The sequence below is a fragment of the Aquarana catesbeiana genome, linkage group LG04 (genome assembly GCF_042186555.1).
Source record: "Aquarana catesbeiana isolate 2022-GZ linkage group LG04, ASM4218655v1, whole genome shotgun sequence".
NCBI classification, from domain to species: Eukaryota; Metazoa; Chordata; class Amphibia; order Anura; family Ranidae; genus Aquarana; species Aquarana catesbeiana.
Window position 1 is genome coordinate 36,122,766 of NC_133327.1, and position 12,375 is coordinate 36,135,140.

Below are 12,375 nucleotides of genomic sequence, written 5' to 3' on the forward strand. Positions count from 1 at the left end.
ACCTCCACTGTGCAGCTCGTATTGCAGAGTGGCCCAAACATCCTCTTCCAGGGTTCTCTCGCGGCTTCTCCCCGCATCAGATAACCCCCTAGGAGAAGCGCTCTCCTGAAGGGGTTACCTTGCAGGCACGCTCCCAGAAGATGCATTAAGGTGAAAAAACACGAAGGTTTACAACCCCTTTAAAGTGAGCTGAGCCACTGTTATCTGAGCCTCCATTGGAGATTTTTTCCCTCTTTTCCTGTCCTGTTGACAAAGTTTTCATCAGTTAGGAAGTGAGAAAAAACAGGGACGCAGATAGAAATAAAGAAAACTCTAGGTTTCTAGCATTTTTATTGTTGTGCCGTTGTAGAAGAGTTCCACTCGCTTCCTGTTAAATAAAACGTTGTCGCCCAAACAAGAAGTGAGGGTAAATCTCTCTTAACAGAGCCCAGGTAGCAGTAAACACTCGACAGGGGTTTTAACCCTTTTCCACTCCTAAAACTAAGAGAAAGTTTTGGTTGATATATGTTTTAACTTGCATCCAAAGGCAAACCTCTATTTTTTTTTAGTTTTGAATAGAGGAGTGAAAAGTTAGAACACCTGTAAAGATTTTATTGCTGTCTGCATCCCACAAGATAGGTTCACTCTCACTATTTGTCCTGGTGACCATCACTTTTGAAAATTATTAGAGGGGAAATCATTCACTTGTTCCAGTGACTGTGTAAGAGGGAATTTTCCTCACTTTGGAAAGATTTCCTTTCACTTCCTGATGTGTCTACATGACAGGAAATTGAAGTGTAGCTAAACCCAGATAATGAAAAATAATGTAATTTCCATTACCTTGCCTAGTGCACACATCTGAATATGCGATTACCCCTGGTTGCTCCTTTTCGTCTAAACAATTATTTCTTAAGCGTACATTGCAGGGCACAGAGGACTTGATATTCATGACCACTTGGGTTATGCTGCGTTCAAATGAATGGACACTGGCTAAAAAGGACAGAAAGACAGAAATCAGAACCCAGGCATTACTCTCCCAGCTCAACTAAGTCTCATTTTTTTAGTTCTTAGGTGATGGATGTGCCTACAGATGTCCCTATGAAGATCTCCTTTCAGGGACTTAATTCCTGCATTCCTAAACTTTTCCTAACACTCCTGCTGGGGTAGAGGAGGGCTGCATCCAGATCGGTTGCTACAGCCAAATGGCTAAGAGGGACTGTGCCCAGACCCCACATTCAGGAATGGGGATGGCCTGTAATGTTAATGATTGGGGCTTGACCCTGCAGGCAGCGATCTCTAGGGTAGCATGTATCCAGTTACCTCACTGGCAGGGTGCCTTACTGGCCCAGGGCAGTGACCCCCCCATGGTGGGGAAGTTGAGTCCCTGAATGCCCTGTGGAGCGAGCCCACTATGAAGGGTGAAGACTGGACGTTCTGGCCCTGCAGCTGGACTGGGGAGTGCTTCTGATATGATGGAGCATGTAGCAGTCTTTCCCCTGACAGGGTGTGGGGGAAACAATAAAGACAATTTTTCAGTGCAGAGAGCCATATAGCAATGATGAAGCTACAATGGGAACCTGCGGGGGCTTGCACCTTAACATATTCGCACAGGTATGAACATGTGTGGGTACTATTCTACCAGTTCCCAGGCATTGAAATATGTACCTTTCAGAGCTCCTAGTACCCCTGGCAATTTCATTGGACAGAGCAAAATGGCTCCAGCGCTTCAGCTACATACTTCCACAGCCCCGCACAGTTGCAGCAGACCTTTCATTGGACAACAGGCACAGCAAGTATTGGGACACTTGTCTATCTTGGAATGACTTGCCACTTAAGTGTTCTGGCTTAGACCAACATTTTTCTCAGCTGGGTGGTCGTTCCCTTACTGGGTATCATAGGCCTAGTCCATTAACCCTCAGCAAGCCATGGCTGTCCATATGAGCAAGATCCTATGGCTGAGGTGTTGTTCAGTGGAACTTTCTACAAGAAGCAAATCAAAACGCTTGTTTGAAATGTCTTTGTCTTTGCCCAGAAGTTGACTGTGGTTAAAAGCATGGTCTTACCTCTAAGGAGAATGGTGAAGGCGATAGGTCAGGTCTTACCTCTAAGAAGAAAGGTTGTGCGTCGGAATTGTGTACACACACTCGGAATTTCCGACAGCAAGTTTTGTTGAGGGAAAATTTGAGAACCAGCTCTGAAACGTTTGTTGTCGGAAATTCCGACAGCAAATGTCCGATGGAGCATACACACAGTGGGACTTTCCGACAACAAGCTCACATTGAACATTTGTTGTTGGAAAGTCCAACCATGTGTACGCGGCATTAGACTCTAAGCAAAAGCCTAGTTCCCAGTCCTGTAAGAGAAATTTGACCCTCAAGTCCTCCTGTTGCAGAAGCAAATCTTCCTCTCAGTAAAGGGGCTCCCCCACTTGCCTGGATGGGTGGACATCTATCGGCTTTGCAGTAGCCTGGAATCTGGAAGTTACAGACAAATGGGTCTTCAGCGTATTTTCTAGAGGCTTCAAACTAGAGTTTCCCTGCTTTCTCCCTGCTTTATGCACTCAAGGGTATTTCCCAATCCAGAAAAAAGAGTGGTTTTCTATGTCGGCTTCTATTCCAACCTGTTTATACTTTCTAAGACAAAAGGAGATGTTCAGCCTATCTTGGACTTCAAGGATCAAGGTTTAGAAATTCCAGATGAAGTCCACCCAGTTGATAATGGCTTCATTTCATCAGGAGAACCACTTGCCATCAGTGGATAACAAGGATTACTACCTACAGTACATATTTCAATTTTCCGGCTTCACCAAGGGTTTCTGAAATTCACAGTAGAGGATCACCACTACCAGTCTGTGGCATTGCCTTTTGGCCTGTCCATGTGTTTACAAAGTTGTTGGCTCAAGTTCTATAGTTGTTAAGGACCAGGATATCTCCATTGAGGGGTACCTAGATGAACAACCAGACAGAAAGGTTTGGTTGGGTCAGGTGTCAGACCTTCAGAAGTCAGCTATAGTTCTGACACATCGTCTGTAGTACCTAGGCTTAGTCCTTGACACAGCACAGGTGAAGGTACTGCTTCTGTAGTAGAAATGTCTGTCTCTTTGATCCTAGGGCGGAGTCCCTTAGGTTGTTGGAAAGTGCCTTGATTCAGCATGAAGGTACTGGGGAAGATGATATAGGGGACAGTTTCTTCTTAAATCAAAGGAGTTTTTATTGAACACGTCATCATACAACAGCCTCCAATGTACAAGTATACATATTCAATTTGTTGTTTATCCCTTAATTACATACATAAGCATGTTAAACAAATCGTCACTACTCCTCCAATTGCTACCTATGTCTGCATTCCCCCACTCCATTTGGCTCCTGACCAACCCCATATTATGCACGTCATATACATTTGTTTACCTTATCCCCTAGGGACATTGCAAAAGTCTCAACATCACTAGTTCTCTAGGACTTAAATCAGGTGTATCTAACCAGTGTGACCATATACGTTTAAACCTGCCCGGGCAACCTCTATGCTGGTATATATATTTCCCATATGTGTTATCCATGACGCACTGGTGGGTGGCAACGAAGACTTCCAACCCATTAGAATGAGTTTCCTGGCTTGAAACAGTGCCCTTGAAAAAGCTATCCTAATTAATTCCTCAGGGGTCACCTCTTCCAGAACACCCAATATACAACAAATGGGATCCAATGGTACCTTGGTCTGGAATACCCCATTGAGTGTACCGACCACTTCGTTCCAATACCTATGGAGCTTTGGACATCGCCATAATAAGTGAATGAGATCCCCTGTATGCTGCCGGCATCTGCAGTACAAAGGGTCTGCCCATCCTGTGTAGTTTTATCGGAGTGTAGTGAGCTCTTAGTTAGAGGTCGACCGATATGGGTTTTTCTCTGGCCGATGCCGATATTTAGAAATCGCGGTGGCCGATTCTGATATGTGATGCCGATTTTTTTTGGGCCGATATATTTGGCCGATTTTTTTTTTTTTTTTCCCCTTCATCTCATAAAATCTAACAGTTAGACCCCTTTCACACTGGGGCGTTTTTCAGGCGCTTTTGGGCTAAAAATAGCGCCTGTAAAGTGCCTGTAAAACGGCTCCCCTGCAGTCTCAGTGTGATATCCTGAGTGCTGTCACACTGAGGCGATGCGCTGGCAGGATGTAAAAAAAGTATACCACCACTCCTGCCCATTGAAATGAATGCGCACCGCTGCCGAAGCGCCTGCAAAGCGTTTTGGCAGCGGCGCTTCAGGGGCGCATTTAACCCCTTCCTCGGCCGCTAGCTGGGTTATAAGTGCCCCGCTAGCAGCCGAATAGTGCCTCTAAAATGACGGTAAAGCGCCGCTAAAACTAGCAGCGTTTTACCATCAACGCATGCCCGCTGCAGTGTGAAAGCAACCTTAAGTAATAAGTGATACAGAAATTTTTTTACATTTAAACATTAAACAAAACAAACCTCCAATCAGTTCACTTGTATGTATAATTTAGAAAAAAAAAAAAAACTATCTTAAATATTAAATACACAAAAACAGGTAATCAAAACTTTTGGACGAAAAAAAATGGGCTAACTTTACTGCTTAGTTTTTTTTTTTTTAATTCATTACTGTATTTTTTTTTTTTTAATTGTGTTTGAAAGACCGCTGCGCAAATACCGCGTGACATAAAATATTGCAACAACCGCTATTTTATTCCCTAGGGTCTCTGCTAAAAAAAATATATATAATGTTTGGGGGTTCTAAGTGATTTTCTAGCAGAAAATACAGGATTTTTACCTGTAAGCAACAAGTGTCAGAAAAGATTTAGTCTTTAAATGGTTAAACTGAGAATTCCTACACTGAGTTCAGTCTATTGATAAAAAAGAACTTGAAGAGATACAAATGTATCTTCTTATCAGACTTGGCAGGCTGCCCAGAGGAGGAGAGAAGATAACTTTCAGGCAACTTGCATTGACTCTATTACAGAAGTCATTTGCAAGTCACGGCTGGAGTTACAATCGGCCTTTTTTATCAGCACAATCGGCCGATGCCGATTAAGTAAAAAACGCCAAATATCGGCCGATATATCGGCCGGCCGATATATCGGCCGGCCGATATATCGGTCGACCTCTACTCTTAGTATTATATATAGTTGGGAGACTTTTTGAGCAACATTAAGAGAGCAAGTGGTTATGGATTGTAGGGCTTCCTCCCACTGATCCCTCGTAATTGCACCAAGGTCGCTCTCCCACGCCAACATTGCCTTACATGGGTAAGCCCGTAGATGTATCGTAAGTAGCATTAGGTAGCATTGGGATATAATCCCCTTAGTCCTAGTGCTGGAGTGCAGCGCATGAAATATCGGAGTTGGAGACAGTGTCCATTCTCCTGTATCCCCCTGCGCAGCAACAGCATGCCTAAGCTAAAGGTATGAGTGAAACATGGTGTCTGGCAGATTATAGTTAGCTTTTAGTTCCGCAAAGGATAACAGCTTACCGTCATTAAATATATGAGATAACAGAGTCACACCATACGCCCGCCATCTGGGTCCCTGCTGTAACTTAGCCAGCTCCACATATGAACTATTATCCCATATTGGACTAAAATCTGTGAAACCCTGTACCCCCTGGAGTTGTCTGCCTTTGTTCCATACTTTTTGGACTAATGCAAGTGTCGGAGTCTGTTTATTGGAGTTCATAAACATTTGCGCCTCCAGAACCATCGGGATGGTCTCAGCTCCAGATGCAAACAGCATCAGCTGCGCTGCCGAACCCACCGGATCAGTGGACATAGAGCCAACCAAATGCTGTAGTTGGGACGCAATATAGTATAGCCAGGGGTTGGGGACCGCCAACCCTCCGCCATCCTTGGGCTGCTGTAGCTGTTCTAGTCTAATCCTAGGGGGCTTAGTGTTCCACAGCAGCCTAGGAAATAGGGTATTTACCACCCTGAAAATTTTTAAGTGTATAACTACTGGCGAGTTGTGTAGAAAGTATAACAATTTGGGCATCAGTATCATTTTTATTAGGTTGGCCTTGCCTGCCAGAGACATTTTACAGTTATTCCAAGTGTTTATCTTATCCCAAAACCGTGATAATAAGGGATTCAAATTTAGGGAGCAATAATCCCCAAGTTTAGGCGATATTATTATGCCCAAGTATTTAAAGCTGGTAACCACAGGGATGAGACAAGAGTCGGGAAGATCCACCTCCTTGTCTTCATCCAGCATCATCATGGCTGACTTAGACCAGTTTATGGTCAGGCCAGAATAGTAGCCAAACTGCGTTATTATGGACATTACCCCTGGTAATGAGTAGTTGGGACCATTCAGAAATAGCAACATGTCGTCTGTGTACAACATAATTTTTTCATGCAGAGTTCCATATTTAAACCCGCATATCTGAGCGCTGGCCCGTATCAAGACCGCAAGAGGTTCAATAGTAATTGCAAAGAGCAGGGGAGACAGCGGGCAACCTTGCCTCGTTCTCCTGCCCAGAGCAAAAGGGTGTGACATCTTGTCGGCCATTCTGATAGTCGCCTGTGGAGAGGTATAAAGTAATTTTACCCAGGTAATAAATAGTTGTCGGAAAATCCGATCGTTCTGAACGTGGTGACGTAAAACACGTACATCGGGACTATAAACGGGGCAGTAGCCAATAGCTTTTGTTTTTTTAAGCATGCGTGGCACTTTGTGCTTCGGATTTGTGTACACACGATCGCAATTTCTGACAACGGATTTTGTTGTCGGAAAATTTTATAGCAAGCTCTCAAACTTGTGTGTCGGAAATTCCCATGGAAAATGTGTGATGGAGCGCACACACGGTCGGAAATTCCGACAACAAAGTCCTATCACACATTTTCCATCAGAAAATCCTATCGTGTGTACAGGGCAATACTGTCAAATGCCTTATTGGCATCTAGGGACAGAAGAGCCCTACGACCCCCGCTATCTGCTTGAAGCTGCATGTTAAGGAATAACCTTCTTAAGTTTGTGGCCGTGGACTTTGGTGGCATAAAGCCAGCTTGATCCTGGTGAATGATTGAGGTTACTATCCCATTGACCCAAAGCGCCAGAACTTTAGCCAGTATTTTTATTTTACTCTGGAGTAATGAAATAGGCCTATACAAACCCGGGTCAACTGGATCCTTTCCCGGCTTAAGTAACAGAATTTACCTTCTTCAAAACAAGCATTAAATACCTTTAACAATTTAGGTATTATCTGCTCCCCAAATTGAGTGTATACCTCCATTGGAATGCCGTCCTCTCCAGGCGCCTTACAGGTGGGGAAAAATCCGGCCGCCGCCCGCAGCTCCTCTATTGTAATGGGAGAATCTAATTGCTGTTTGGCCTCAGCAGACAGCACGGGTAGATCAACATTGGACATATATGTAGCTAAATTTTCATCCGAGTAAGCATCCCTCGACCCATATAGGTCCACGTAGAAGGACGCCAGATTGGATATTATGGCCTCAGGGGAATTAGCCATTTTGCCATTTGAGGCACGGATAGCACCAATGGCGGGTGACTGTTGTTGGGATTTTGCAATTCTAGCTAGTAGGCGGCCCGTCTTTTCCCCCTCCTCATAGAATGCCATTTTTGTGAAAAACCTCTTTTGTTCTGCAGTGGAGGATCTCAGGCGGTCCAACGAGTCTTGAGCCGACATCCATGCCTCCCTTGCAGCGTCAGTAGGGTCAATCACATACGTCAACTCGAACCGCCTCACTAAGTCTCCTGCCTGTTCCAGCAGAACAGCGGAGTTCTGTTTAAATATTTGTATTTCCTGTATGAAAACACCCCTAAGATGTGCCTCAAAGGTTTCCCATTTCTGCAGACTGTCAGCATATTGTCGATGTGATCTGAAAAAGACCTGGATCTGGGATGCTATCCGCCCCTGTGAAGTAAACAACTTAAGCCAGAAGGCGTTCAGCCTCCATGGAGCCCTGGGTAACAGACTAGGGGGCTGGGTAATCAACCACAGAGCCAGCGCGGAATGGTCGGACACACCCCGTGGGAAATATTCCACCTTGGAGGTGCACCCGACCATATTTGGGGTACCCATACACAGATCAATACGCGACAGTGAGCCATGGGACTTGGAAAAACAAGAGAATTGCTTACTCTTGGATTCCGAATACGCCATATATCAGTCCACCCCACCTCCGCCATTAGACGACTAAGGGCAGTACCCCGGCCGCCCCTGGGGGGCAATATAAGGGGATGTCTGTCCATTCTGGGATCCAAATAACAATTGAAGTCCCCCATAATCAGAACCGGAATATCAGGTTTGTTAGACAGATAGGACAGCAACTGTAACACCTCCCGAGAAAACGGGGGGGGTATATACACAAATGCCAAAATCATAGTGATGGTATATAGTTTACAATGTTAAAATACAAATCTGCCCGATATATCAATGAGCGAGTCCAGCTCTTGGTAGGCTATAGCTCTATGTATCAGTACACTTACTCCGCAGGAAAAGGCGGAGTAGGTGGAATAATATGCCTTCCCCACCCATGCATACTGCAGGAACCCAGTTTTATCACCCTGTAAATGAGTCTTCTGCGGACCAATTATGGCCGGATGAAATTTTCGCGGAACTGCAGAGATCATGGTCCTTTTCAAGGGGTCGTTAACCCCCCTGACATTCCATGTTACTATAGGCGTGGCAGTCATGGTAAACTTAGATATAGCCGATTAGAATAATGGGGTAGTCTCTTATTCAACAAAAGTGATCCCGCAGACCACCAGTCGAAATCCAGTGAGCAGTCTGGAGCTGGCTGCTTACAATATTTCACACGTGAGGTAGCAATGGAGGTACTTGCACATTGGGAGGGCATAATAAAACAGAGATAGAGCCTGTGGCGCAACTGTGCAACAAAGCAAATGTAGTAGGAGGTAGTGGGGTGGCAATCATCCCCCGGCCCACCCCCTGCCAGCAGAGTAGAACAGGTATTTTCCACATATTGTAAGGCAAGGTCTTTATTCTCCCTCCTCGTGCCATCATTGCACAAAAACATGAGCCATGTCAGCCATAGCAACAATAATCGAACATATGATGTGTACGATCGCTGTCCGCCTGTACACATGGAACTTAGTGTGAAAGAGAAGAAACATCAAGTGGTAATTCCCTCGCTGATGGTGGATATCAATCATCGGCCCTCTCATAGCCACATGGATATTAATTCGGTAAATGATTGCCCTTCCTGCCCGATATAAATGATCGCAACAACAGAATCAACCTTCTCCATTGTTGTGGCCCCGACGGCGAAGATCCTGTTCATTCTGATCCAGCCATTCTGCTGCATCCTGTGCATTTTCAAAAAAGTGATTCTGATCTCTGGCTGTTATTCGCAACTTGGCTGGAAATAGCATGGCGTATTTCAATTGGAGCCTTTGTAGTCGCTTTTTGACATCTGCAAATTTGGACCTTCTGCGTTGCACTTCTGCCGAAAGATCGAGGTAGAAGGATATTTTGGCCCCGTTGTACTGCACAGCACCTTTTTCTCTGGCCAGTCGTAACACAGTCTCTCACGATCCCTATAATTTAGGAGTCTTGCCAGCATCGATCTTGGGGGTTGCCGGGTGGTAGGGGACGCGGCGGCACCCTGTGTGTCCGCTCCACCACGTATAAATGGGAGAAGGCCTCCTTGCCGAACACTTCCTGCAGCCATCCTTCAATGAACGCAGTGGGATCCCTGCCCTCCACCTTCTCCGAGAGCCCCACGATACGGACATTATTACGTCTCAGGTGGTTCTCGATGTCGTCAGTTTTATCAAAAGTCTGACGCACATGCTGAGCAGCCACCCTCACTTCCCATTCATATGTGGCATCTGATCTTCCATGTCGCTCACTCTACCCTCCACAGCCGTGGTCCTCTCTCTAATCTTCTGAATATCTTGACAGAGGAGAGACACAGTCTCCTTCAGCCCCCCAAATTTCTCTTTCAGATCATCCACTGATGCAGTGCATCTGTGTACAGCGTGTAGTATTTCACTTAGTGTAGGTTGGGGGCTATCCTCCAATTGCATATCAAACAGGAAAGGCATGGGGTCAGGGACAGACTCCATCAAATCAGTATCATCCAGCCTGTCTGCCTGTGCTCTGTCTGCCTGTGCTGCAGATTCTGCATGATGCTGTGCATTAGCCTGTGAGGTTTCTGCAGGGCCTGTCAGCTTCTGTGTATAATATAGCATGTCTCTGGGCTGTTCTTTAGTCTTAGGGGGATGTTCACAGGGATTTGTCTGCACTTGGGGATGCCAGATGTGGATCTTTTGGCTCCCACATTCAACTACAAACTGAACCAGGGATCCTCAGGCGATTGCCCTGTGTCCATGGAGACTCCGTGGGATCCCTGATCCATGCCTTCTCTCCACTACAGCTGAACCAGGGATCCTCAGGCGTTTGCCCTGTGTCCATGGAGACTCCGTGGGATCCCTGATCCATGCCTTCTCTCCACTACAGCTTCTTCATCTTCTGTTGCACAGGATAAATGTGGAAAGCCAAGAATGGTATGCAGACCATGTAAATCTCTTAACAGACAAGTCGTGAGCTCTTCTAGATCAGCCAGATTTGCTGCCACAGGGTTCGATCCTCCATCCTGCTTTACAGTCCCTGGCTTTGATGGCATGGCTTTTGAAGCTCAAGTTCTGAGGGGTTTTTCTGACTCTGTGATGCCTACTTGCTTTATGGCAAAAAAGTCGACCCTCTGGAAGATGAACCACTGTACATGGAAAGTTTTTTTTCCCCTGGTGTGAGGCTTGTATGTGTCAGTATGCTGTGGGGTGCTTTTCGGATTTTCTCCAGTCTGGTGTAGCTTTAAGTACCATTATGGGACAGATATCAGCCTTGGTTGCATTTCATTCCTTGGTAAAAGCCTTTGTGCAGGGTGTCACATAGATTGTTCTGCTCCATGCAGGGCACCCCTTTGTTTTTGTACGACCTAAACTCTGTCTTGTTTATTTTGACTTCTCATTTTGAACGTCTTTGAGAGATTTCCTTGTTGCTTCTGTTCAAGGTTGTCTTTTTCGAATCACAAGAGGATAAGTTGCACCCAGCAATGGTTATCTTTTATTGCAAAAACATGTATAACAGCTGTAAAACAGCCCACGTGTTTTGGCCACTAGGCCTTAGTCATGACTAAATGCATTGGCTTTTACAGCTGTTATACATGTTTTTGCAATAAAGGATAACCATTGTTGAATGCCATTCCTAGTGCCAATTTCTCCTCTTGTGATTCATTTTACCTGAGGCTTTGGCAGCCTGTGGGTCTGAGCACCTGACGGAGCTGGGATGTGAGAAGGCGGGAGCGCTTACAACCCATACATCCATGGCGGCTTCCAGCTCCTCCCCTTCTCCTCCTTGGCGTCCAATAGGATCGCCTGTCCTCTTGTCTTTTTGGTTCCAATGCCTCAGCTTGCAGGGTCTCAGAGTTGGTGGTGCTTTCCTACAAGGAACTTTTTCTGGTTCTTCACCAGGATAAGTTGATGTTGAGGCCTCTGGTCTCTTTCTTACCTATTGTTTATTGGTTCCACCTGAAGCAGGACATTGTGTTGCCATCTTTTTGTCCTAATCCTAAGGATCCAAAGGAGAAAGTGCATCACTGGATATTGTTCAAGCTGTTGGAGTTTATCTGAACCATAACGCATCAAGGCAGCCAGTGCCGGCTCATACAACCTTCTACAATTAATAAGCAGGCTGTTTCCTTTACAGTACGGCCCACAGCCATTGCATGTTGCTAATAATAATTTGGACTTGCATGTACATTATAGAACACAGGCACATTATGGGACATCTAACTTGAGGCTAGCAGCACATGTGACTGTGATTATACATGCACTTCTCATGTTTCTGAGCTGGAAATTTAGGGCCAACTTTCACAAGCTCATTCTGCAAAATAATCAATGAGGTGAACATTTATAGGTTATTGAGCTGAAAATGCGTTTTGACATAAGAGTTTAGAGTTACTGAAATATCACCAATGGCAAACAGCTGGCAACCTAACAGGGGTTTTAAACTGTATACTCAATATAAACAATGTACAAATCTATGTAAAAGAGTTTGTGAAATAAAATAATAGTCCAAAAATGGAAAGCTTGATCTCCCACTTGATATATGTCAGATCTGCATCAAGGTAGAAGGAACACACTCCAGCTTCTTACCAGAATAAAGTAGCCATACAGCACATAAGGGGTTAACTTAGCATGGGACTGTGTGTAATAAGACAAGAAAGGTGCTCCCACACCAACATAAAACACTATAGCTTCTTACCATATTTTGTTGACCATTACCATTAGTAAGTAATAAAAAAGTGCTTAAGGGATTAATTTTACCCAAAGACTTCTCCTATCCCGCATTAACCACACAGTCTCCTGTGTGGTTGATGCAGGATATAAGCCACCACGGTACAT

General features: G+C 45.0%; 1 protein-coding gene across 13 annotated transcripts in view; it reads left to right on the forward strand.

The window, feature by feature from the left end:
- Positions 1 to 12,375, forward strand: part of LOC141139158 (DNA (cytosine-5)-methyltransferase 3A) — a 390,588-nt gene that overhangs the window by 355,811 nt on the left and 22,402 nt on the right. The gene's annotated exons all lie outside the window — the stretch shown is intronic.